Source organism: Apus apus, chromosome 18 (genome assembly GCF_020740795.1).
Source record: "Apus apus isolate bApuApu2 chromosome 18, bApuApu2.pri.cur, whole genome shotgun sequence".
Classification (NCBI taxonomy): Eukaryota; Metazoa; Chordata; class Aves; order Apodiformes; family Apodidae; genus Apus; species Apus apus.
In genome coordinates, this window is record NC_067299.1 from 192,186 (window position 1) to 204,153 (window position 11,968).

Consider the following 11,968-nt stretch of genomic DNA (forward strand, 5'->3'; position numbering starts at 1 on the left):
TGATGTAGTTTGACCCATTTTCTATGCCAGTTTATTTATGCCAGGAAGAATTACATATAAAGCTAAGGAAATTGTTGGCATGAATTTGGAATTAATTAACAATGTATCCCCTTTATAATGTATTTTGGCTCTGTTCAGCAAGAAAGAAATTGTCAGTTTGGTGCTGAAGCTAACAGATCTGCTCACATGGACTACAGGCAAGGGTGTTTTAATAAAAACAGACCAAGGGCTGTGCATGGCATCATGTTCCTTACAGGACAACATTTTTTTAAATTCTATGGAGGGAAGTTTCCTGGCACTGCAGCTGAGAATGAATGTGGTCACATAGCTGAAGAGCTCAAGAGCCAGATGAGCCACACACAGAGATACTGTGAGTAAATGTAAATTTTGGATGTCTAGGTTTACTTTGCTTGGATTTGTCTATACTAAGACTAGCCGGTAGGGTTTTGTAAATTTTGAAACTGGCACAAATGTTAATGCTGGCATTTTTTTTTAATTTTTTTTTTTTTTTTCTGTTTCCAAACATGAAGAACAGAAACGAGGACTGGGCTGTTGCACAGAGCTTGTGTGACAGCTCAGAGACTGAGTTCTTGTGTAGTGAGTGAGGTCAAAACCTCAGGCAAAGTTTTGAGAGGTGGGGCAGGCATAATGGTCTAGATAAAGAAAGCTAAAGGTAAACAAGCAAAAGCATCCAACTTGCTCCTCCTTAAAATGCTGAATGAGCCAAACTCCTGGAACCCTGAGCTGCAAACTCAAACCAGAAGGAGCTTTATACTTACCTGGGGCCTTGGCAAATCAGAGTTCTCAAATGAAGAATAGTAATTACGTGGGGAGCCAGACTTCTAAACATTGGGTTGTAGGTGTTATTTTTAATGCTAGTGATAACAAAGCATGAAAATATATTACTGATACAGATTCAGGACTAACTTTCCCTATGTATGAACAGAACGAGCAGCTGAAGTTTATACAGACCTGCCAGTTCATGTCAGCTAAGGATCAAAGCTAGGACATCCCAAGAATTAAAATTCTGATAAATGACTAATGTAATTAAATTATTTGGGCTAAACAGGAAAAAAAAAAAAAAGTTTATTTCTAGTTTTTATATTGCCATCTCAACTGCCTGATGTAAGAGAATCAGGAACAAAAAATCACATTCTCCTATTCTTGTACAGGATCATCTAACTATACTAGAATTAGTGCTGCAGTTACTTTTATAAAGAAAAGAGTGCTGGAAATTCATGGACTCCAATAATGAAAATATTATTAGTGAGATTCCTTCCTACTGGCAAGTAAAACTCTAAATATCCTGTATACTCCCTCACAACCTCAACCACTCATGATGAAAATAACTTTAATTCTTGGTCATTGTAAAGGTGGCACAGAAATAGTCACAGTTTCAGGGATGCCTACAAAAATATTTGGCAAGAATATAAAGCCTCTCTTTAGCTGCTGGCTAGCCAACCTGTCAGTGCCTATAGTCAAGATTATACAGCATTCAGGCAAACAAAAATGCTGGATTCCTTAGGGAGCAAATTTAAATATACTTCTTGTAGGCAAGACCCATAACCTTTGAATGCCAGGCCTACAGTAGAGTATGTAATAAATAAAATTATGTTTGTTAATCAAATCAGGCTTTCTTAAAGGCTGGTGAAAAATTACAAAGTTTTGACCCTTCACATACTTAAATCACAAGATATCTAGTGTGCTTTGACACCTCAATACCTAAATCACAGGCATCTGGTGTTCTTTAACACTTCAAAGGGAAGAGCTAAGCTGTGCGATAAGCTGTAAAGGTTCACCCATAGGACACTGATAAACATGAGGAGCCTTCAGCCTCACGACCATCAGGAGGTGGGACAAGACCGATCCTCTAGCAATACGTCGCTGAGATACAAAGTATACCAGGATTGACACATATACGGGAACCAGAAGAGTATATAATCAGCTACTTTCGGGAAGTGGGTGCGCGCCGTTGGCGGAGCAAAGACTCCCCGGCCGCCCAGCGCTGTTTTGCTTGCTGCCGCTTGCTTAATAAACCAATTTGATTAATTGGACTGGTTCCTGTCAATTATTGGGACACAATCTATAACAAATTTGGTGCCGTGACTCGGATAGAGACAATTTGGCTGTAAACCTCACGGGGGAGGCGCCCCGCTGAGTAAGCGGCCCCTGTTGAGGGTTTTTTACACCCAAAACCTCTACCGACGAACTCGAAATTCGACAGCAAACAAATAAAAACCGGTAACCCCGTAAACTTTGTGCACGAAGACCCGAACGAAGACTCAGGAGTGAGTAAGTATAGGCCGGTGATCCGTTCGGTTGGGGTTGGGTATCCCGGAGTGTGCCTGTGTGAGACGTCCCCTTGAGGACGAAGCAAGTGCGGACCCCTCAGTAGTGCGGTTCCCATCTCCCGCGAGGGACTGGGCCACAAACAGGGGGAAGCGATTGTGTGTGTGTGTGTGAAGGCACTCCGGAAGATGGGACAGAAGAAAAGCAAGCCTTCTGATCCCATGGGTGGGTCGGTGCCTAAGGTTAGGTTACCCCAGATACCGCCAGACAGTCCGTTAGGAATAATGATTAAATATTGGAATGATTACCCTTCTAGGCAGGGTAAAGATAAAGCAAAAATGATACATTATTGCATGGAAGTTTGGGGTGGGAAACAAATTAGAGGTGACCACCTGTATTGGCCCGTTTTTGGGTCCTTTGAATATTGGATATGCCAGGCTTTACATATTTATGTTTATTCCAAGGAACCCTTTAGCCTGGAAAAGGGTTTGAAGCTCGCCATACAAGGCAGGAGACTCGAGAACCTTTAAGAGGTAGAGAACGGGGAACTGTGATTTGTTTTTATTGTGGAGGAAAAGGGCATGTTAAAAAAAAAAAAAGACTGCAGAAAGAGAAAGATGGATGAGAAAATGTTTAAAGAAGATTAGGGGTGTCAGGGGCTCTATTTGCTGGGAACCCGAGAAAAGATAGAGCCCTTGATAAAATTAAAAGTGGGTCCCCAGCAACAAGAAATTGAGTTCCTAGTGGACTCGGGAGCAGAAAGATCTACCGTTCAAAAATTGCCCCAAGGATGTAAAATATCCTCGGCGACTATACAGGTCATTGGAGCAAAAGGAGAACCTTTTGAAGTACCTGTAATAAAAGATGTGTTTTTTGAAACCCATTCTAAGGTAGGGATTGGGTCCCTGCTGCTCATGCCGGAAGCAGACTATAATTTATTGGGGCGAGATTTGATGATCGAATTAGGAATTGGTTTGGAAGCTAAAAATGAAACACTAAAAATTAAACTGTGTCCCTTACGAGTAATAGATGAAGAGAAAATAAATCCTGAAGTCTGGTACACCCCAGAAACAGTGGGTAAGTTAGATATTGAACCCTTTTCAGTAACAATAAGGAACCCAGAAATACCGGTCAGGATAAAACAATACCCCCTTCCTAGAGAAGGGAGGTTAGGTTTGAAACCTGAGATCCAAAGATTACTTGAAAGGGGGTTGCTAGAACCGTGTATGTCTCCTTTTAATACTCCCATCCTACCTGTAAAAAAGCCGGATGGAAAATATAGGTTAGTACATGACTTACGAGAAATTAACCAGAGAACAATAGCTAGATTCCCGGTGGTGGCGAATCCACACACCCTCCTGAGTCAAATAGGGCCCGATAATCAATGGTATAGTGTAGTAGATCTGAAGGATGCCTTCTGGGCATGCCCTCTTAAAGAAGATTGCAGAGATTACTTTGCTTTTGAATGGGAAGATCCAGATAACCATCGGAAACAACAATTACGGTGGACGGTATTGCCCCAAGGGTTTACATGCCCGGCTTCTAAAATATGAAGGCATCCTTATCTCCTCTCCCAAACTGGAACTCGAGGTAACAAGCTTGCAGAATCCAGCACAGTTTTTGTATGGGGAGCCGAGTGACAAAATAAATCATGATTGCCTTTACAACATTGAGGAGCAAACGAAAATCAGACCAGATTTAGACGAGGAAGGACTTGGAGAAGGAGAAAAGCTATTTGTAGATGGATCATCCCGGGTAATTGAAGGAAAGAAAAAAAAAAAAATCAGGATTTGCAATCATTGATGGAAAAACATTTAGTGTAATAGAATCAGGACCTCTGAGTCCTAGTTGGTCTGCACAGGCTTGTGAACTATATGCTGTATTAAGAGCCTTATAACTTTTAAAAGGCAAAATTGGAACCATATATACGGATTCAAAATATGCCTTTGGCGTAGTGCATACTTTTGGAAAAATTTGGGAAGAAAGGGGTTTAATAAATTCTCAAGGAAAAGGATTAATACACCAGGAATTAATAATCCAGGTCTTACAAGCATTACGAGGACCAGCGGGAATAGCCGTAGTACATTTAAAAGGACACCAAAAAGGATTAAGCCCATTAGTCAGAGGAAACAATCTTGCTGATCAAGAAGCAAAAAGAGCGGCATTAATGGTGATCCAGACTAAAAGAAGTCGGGAGGACTGTATAAATTGTGGAAAGGAATCAGACGAATTCCCATGTTATGAGTGTTGGAAGGATTTTGGAATCGATGCAGTCCCCTGCAGATGTCTAATTTATGATGAATGTGACAACCCCAAGTATAGCCATTGCCATCTACACGGAAAAATTTACTCAATCCTGAGTTTTACAGTACAGGAAAAAGATAAGCTGACTCAGATGGGAATCAGGGAGACAGAAAAAGGAAAGTGGAAACTCCCAGATGGCCGGGAAGTTCTCCCAAAACCTTTGGCTTTGAAAATTATGCAAAAATTTCATGAGGACACCCATTGGGGAACTCAGGCGCTAGTGGATCAATTTGCCACAAAGTATATGTGCATTGGCGTATACAATATAGCAAAGAGAATAGTTAGCGAATGTATGACATGCAAAAGGGTCAATAAACATCAGTTACGGGAAAAAGCCCTGGGGGGGAAGAGAACTAGCTCACAGACCATTTGCTAAAATCCAGCTGGATTTCACTGACCTTCCAAAAGTGGGACGATATAAGTACTTATTAGTAATCATAGACCACCTAACCCACTTTGTGGAAGCATTCCCGACAGCTAGAGCCACCGCTCAAACCGTAGTGAAGACTTTGCTGGAAAATATAATCCCTAGGTATGGATCCATTGAGGTAATTGACTCTGATAGGGGTTCCCATTTTGTTTCAAAAATAGCAAGGGAAGCTCTCTCCTCTTTAGGGACAAAATGGGAATATCATACTCCCTGGCATCCACAAAGCTCGGGAAAGGTAGAAAGAGTAAATGGAGAAATAAGGAAACAGCTCACAAAATTGATGTTAGAAACCAAGATGTCATGGGTAAAGTGCCTCCCCTTAGCACTATTGAATATAAGAACACAGCCACGAACTGATGTAGGAATTTCCCCCTTTGAAATGTTATATGGGATGCCATACGATTTAGAAATTCCGCAGGACCGTCCCCAACTTGAAAATTCACAAATTAGACCTTATATAATTCAACTCATGGCTAGGAGAGTAAAGCTGCGGAATAAGGGCTTAGTAGTACAGAGACCCCCCTTGGATGTAGCCATGCATAACATAAAGCCAGGAGACAAAGTGCTAATCAAATCATGGAAATAGTCCTCATTAACGCCCCGTTGGGAAGGGCCCTATCTCGTTTTACTCACCACAGAAACAGCCATCCGGACAGCAGAGAGAGGCTGGACCCATGCGAGCCGCGTAAAAGGACCATTAAAAGACTATTCTTGGGAAGTGACAAGCCCGCCCGGAGATCTGAAGATTGCCTTCAGGAGGTTGTAAATGGACACACAGATAACTGTGGTACAAGTGAGCGACTACAGCATATGGGTGGGGTACGGTTACGTTGATACAGGGGACATAAAAATCAAGTGGGACATTCCGAGCTGTAACTGTTATCCTTTTTATTTGTTTTATTTGTAAAGGGTGTCGAGAAAGGTGGGGGACCCATTGCCGTTACGGGATACCCCCCCCGAGGGGTTTGCCAGCCTTGTGGGGACAGAGAGCGTGAGCTCACCAAATTGGCTCTAGACGCAGGAGATATTTGCACAGGGTATTAAACCCGTGCTATTGCTATCACCCTAGCGAACCTGCTCCATTGTAATTGACGTTATTAAAGTGTGTTGTCGCAAGACACTTAAAGGGGTTCAGTGTGATTCACCTGAAATGCACAGAAATAAGCGACTTTTCTCCTGAAGACTACCCCTGCTGCCGAGAAGATGATACCCCTCGTGGCTCGAAACAACCGAGTCGACGAGCGAGGCAGAGGAGTAAAAAGCTGTGGAGAACAGAACCCAAAGAGTGGGACTGTACAAAGACACTGGGAGGACTGCCTCAGTGTTAATCAAGGGAATCGCACGAAACGCCCCGGGAGGAGTGATAGCACTGAAAAGGACTGGGTAACTGGATTGAGTGTTCAAACTAAATTTATTAACCGGCCGGGTTTCCACCCTCCTCGACACACTCTAATTCTAATTCTACTAAATTTTGTAAATGTACACGGATACTCTCACCAGCCATTTAAATGGATATTAAGTAGGTGGGAGGATCATCACGTGATTCAAACTGTCACTAGTCCTGGGGCACCAACATTTAAAACACACTTATGTGAGTTAGCTCCCATAAAACCCTGTTTGAATCTTATGGGGTATTATCTGTGTCCAAGCTCCAATCCCGGGAGAACATATTGCAATGCTCCCAACCAGTATTATTGTGCTTATTGGGGATGTGAAACGATCGCCTCAAATTGGAAACCAGGAGCAGGGCCAGATAGGTACTTGACAGTTAAATGGGGCCCTCAGGGATGCAGGCCCCCCCCGCGTGATTGATCTGGGGGAATTATCAATCCTGGAAATTGCACCCATCTAGAATTAACTATACAACAACCTTATGATGAAGGGTGGCTACTGGGAAAAACTTGGGGAATACGGTATTGGGAACCTGGAACAGATAGAGGGGGACTCATTTACATAAAGAAAGAAATAGTCCCTAATGACCCTGATCTGGTGGGACCGAATGAGGTACTAGCAGGAGAAATATCCCTCTCTTCGGATAAAGGGATACCTAATGGAATAGATACTGAGACTATTACAACAACAGCAACAAATATTAACACCCAGGAGCCTAGGGGCAATTCTCTTTGGAAATTGGTGCAAGCCAGCTATCAAGTATTGAATGCTACTCATCCAAACTTGACAGAGCACTGCTGGCTGTGCTATAACATTCGACCACCTTTTTATGAGGCAATTGGGGTAACTACTAACCCTAAACGAATCAATGGGTCAAACCCCTCACAATGTCTGTGGAAAAAGGAAACCAGTCAGAGCCAGGGAATTACATTGGCTCAAGTAACCGGGTAGGGGAGGTGCATTGGGAACGTGCCCCACAATAAGAAGCACTTGTGTAAAGCCACGATCCCCTCAAATAGGAAACCACCAGCTGACTGGTTATTACCAGCAAAGAATACCAAATGGGTCTGCTCCTCCATTGGAGTAACTCCTTGCTTATCGCTGAAATTATTCAATGAAAACCAGGATTATTGTATCCAAGTGTTAGTAGTTCCTAAAATTATATATCACCCAGAGGAATTTGCCTATGAATATCAAACAGTCCCAAAACATCATTTGAACAAACGAGAACCCTTCACAGCCCTAACAGTAGCCACGCTGGTAGCTTTAGGTGCAACTGGAGTCGGTACAGGGACAGCCTCCTTAATACAACAAAATCAAAAATTCAGTTCCCTCAGAGCAGCTGTAGATGAAGATCTAGAAAAAGTAGAGAAATCTATTAGTGCTTTAGAAGCCTCCCTGAGATCCTTATCAGAAGTAGCATTACAAAACCGTCGAGGATTGGACTTATTGTTTGCACAGCAAGGGGGGTTGTGTGTTGCTCTAGATGAGGAATGCTGCATATATGCAGATCACACTGGAGTAGTTAGAGACACCATGACAAAACTACGAGAAGGATTAGAAAAAAGAAAGAAAGAAAGAGAAGCACAGCAAAATTGGTATGAATCTTGGTTCAATTATTCCCCATGGATGACTACCCTATTGTCTACGATCGCGGGACCTATGATACTATTAATTTTGGGATTAACATTTGGTCCTTGTATATTGAACAAATTAATTGAAATTGTAAAGGGCAGGCTGGAAGCTGCCCATTTAATGCTTATCAGGGCTAAATACGAGCCATTAGATAAGGAATCGGCAATGGAAGAAACATTAGCTTTAAGTTACGCTGAACTCCAAAGATTTGATGAACAAAATGGTAAAAGAAAAAGGGGGAATTGTAATAAATAAAATTATGTTTGTTAATCAAATCAGGCTTTCTTAAAGGCTGGTGAAAAATTACAAAGTTTTGACCCTTCACATACTTAAATCACAAGATATCTAGTGTGCTTTGACACCTCAATACCTAAATCACAGGCATCTGGTGTTCTTTAACACTTCAAAGGGAAGAGCTAAGCTGTGCGATAAGCTGTAAAGGTTCACCCATAGGACACTGATAAACATGAGGAGCCTTCAGCCTCACGACCATCAGGAGGTGGGACAAGACCGATCCTCTAGCAATACGTCGCTGAGATACAAAGTATACCAGGATTGACACATATACGGGAACCAGAAGAGTATATAATCAGCTACTTTCGGGAAGTGGGTGCGCGCCGTTGGCGGAGCAAAGACTCCCCGGCCGCCCAGCGCTGTTTTGCTTGCTGCCGCTTGCTTAATAAACCAATTTGATTAATTGGACTGGTTCCTGTCAATTATTGGGACACAATCTATAACAAGTATGTTTGAATTATGTCTGTTCTGCCCACTCCCCTCCCCCTTTTTCAGAGGAAATTCCATTTTCCCCAGTTGAAGGACAACTGGTCTTAGGGATATGCACAAAAAAAACCCCTGGGTTTCTTATTTTTTACTGTATAGCCAAGCCAAAATATTGAAGTAAAATAGGTAGTTGCTCCACAAATAATAATTCTTTAATTGAAAGATTTTGTTAACTTTGTTTCTGATGGAAAATTTGATCTTCAACTGGGTTGCTAAAATATTTGCTAAGGCCCAACCCATGTTATTGTTCACAAAGAACAGTTCACAAATGAAACCACAACAAACTAGTTTTAGTATCTGGAACACTCAGTTCTTTCAAGAATATGGTTTGTCTATATAAAAATAATGTTTTATGAACACTGTCATGAGGCTCACATTCTGACCTGGAACAGTTGATGAAAACTTACTGAAGAGCTGTGTGCCAAATAAAGCTCGCGAGCAAATGCACGTGGGTAAATAAAGTACTGAAGTAAACATGGAAAGGAAAACATCTTTTTTCTTATAGAAGAAATAGTACAGTCCACATTGACACCATATTGACTGGGCAACTATTGACTTAGTGCTCCAGAAAAATCTAAATAAGAAAAAAATAGTTGCAGTATACTGAGCTTGCTTTTAAAGGCTTACCAGGCGTCTTGTTAAGCAGTTACCACCTCAGTGTGGTCTGCCTACCTTGTATTCTGCAGCTCTGAATGGTGAGGGCTGTACTTGCCTCTATTCCATATAGGACATGGAAAATCCTTAGAATTTCCCTCTCCAAGAAGCAGGTTCTGCTTCACCATGAAAAGCTACAGGTATTGACTAGCAATGCAAAAGCATAGGATAAATAAGTGTGTTATTTTCAGCATATGGAGTTCACAGTTACTACACAGGAATGCTAAACCACAGATTAAAGAACAAAGCATTTGAGAGAAAGCCACTACAAGAAGATAAAGGAACTGTTTGTTGATGAATACAGTTTACTTTTTATGTTTCTATTCATGTGCAGGTACAACAAAGGGCACAGACACTTAACAAGGGGAAAAGCAAGGAACAACTGACATAATAGACAAGAATTGCCACATTCTGCTAGCACGGTCTGATATGCCACTTTCTGTGACCAGTGTGTGGGTGCAGTATTGCTTTGCACTGCAAGCTGCTGCACAAAATCACAAGCCAAACCCTTAAAATTGCAAGTCTGCATTTAAAACTGGGTAATTCAAAACTGAAAGAGTGAGTTCCTATTCTGGTTTTTGAGGCTTTAGAGTTAATATTCAAAGACTTTTCTCCCATGCTTTCACAGGCTTAGGCTTACTTATTTGCTTCCAAGAGAAGTCAGGATTCCTGCATGACTCGAAGCGATGGAACTTCAAGAGTCAAAGCAAATCTCATACAGTTTGATTGAACACACAGACTTTAGCAATCTTGTTTATTCATTAGTTATGCAAATAATTTAATATTTGTCTTTGTGCATGAATTAGCATGACATTTCAAACTATTTTTACAGGTTGATAAGCATAAAATACATTTCAGACTGAACAGAGAAGTTGAGCAACTTTCTAAAAGTTTGAGTAGTCAAAAAAAGCCTTAATAAACCAGTTTCTGGCTTCTTGCTTTATGCTCTCACTGTCTCTTTTTAATTGATTGAGCCTTATACAAGTCTACTCACAGATACATGACATAGCAGGAACAAACCCTGTATAACAGCAGCCCACACAATGATTCTGCAAGTTTGAGACACTCAACATTTGCAGAAACAGTATTAGCAACTTCATATTCTGAGAGAAGAAAGGAAAAGTCGGGAACGTTCTATAGAGAATGAACAGAAAATAGGAAATCATTAATTCACCTCCTTCCAGGCAGCACTGACAGCTGACTTGCCAGCTGGACAGCTGACATCCCCGGTAACCACGAGGAGTAACACTCTGCCCACATATGATAAAACAGGAACTGTTTGCTAGTTCAGTGTGGCTCAGTAACCTGTTCTGACCAAGTCCACACTGAAGTTCCTCCTGTGTTCTCTGCTGGCTCTGGTGGTACGTGTTTGGAAGTGGAGGTCAAAGGAATTCCTTAATGCCACTTTCTTAGAACAAAAAACCCTTTGATGAGAAGAAAAATAAATGCCATGCAAGGCAAGTCTCTATCACAATACTTATCCTGCAGTGCTGGAAGGGGATGTAACCTAGCTCCAGTAACAAAGCAATTGTCTTTGCATTACCCATTGTCAATAACCCACAAATTACTCAGGGCACTGGAACAGGACGACATGCATGCTTGATGCTGAAGAAAAGCCTATTTGTGCCTGTTAAACTGGAGAGTTTGTACAAGATTAATTTTTAAAAACTGTGTTTCTTAGATTCTCAAAATCTTTTACTCTGACCTGATTTGATCCCTCCTGAACATTTTCAAAGATGGAAACTTGAGTTCTCACTTAGCTGCGGAAAGAGGAGGAACCATTTATACGTAGGTCTGATGGTGCCACCTCAAAGGGGCATCCAAATCTCTGCTTTGCACAGAGTCTTTATGGTGTGAACCCTCCTGGATCTTACTGGAGCAATACCATGCTACACTGGAAGCTAACATAAGAACAAGTGGCCCTCTGTATTACAGAGGAAACAATCCATGCCAGAGAAGAGGCAGTTCTTGTAATTTTTTATTTGCCAGGCTCTTAATTCTGCAACTCACACATTTAAATTAAATATAAATAAATCACAGGATGCCATAAATGTGTCTCAGAACAGGACAGAGAGGTGACACATCAAACACACCACAGTCAGAATAAAACCAGCTTTCTTTACTACCCCATAGTAGTTCCCCCTGCCCCTGCACTCCTGTCAATAAATCACCGTGTGACCATGGAAGAAAATAACACTTGTTTTCTTGCAGAGCAACAGAGGCAAGTTCTTCCCCAGTTGAGAAGAGGGCACTTTTTCAAAATATTCCTTTCTGCAAATAGGATGGAAGTATCTATCCTACAGCTTTTAGCTAAACCTGTTTTAAAAAAAGATTTGATCTGCATGAATTAAGACAGGTAAGCTCAGTGTTACCCACCCATGCAAGCTCTACTGTGTGTTACTTGCAATATTGAAGAGCAAGCACCATGAAGTACCTGGCACTGGTAAAATGACCTCATGCTGTGAAGTCCATGGAAGGCAGAAA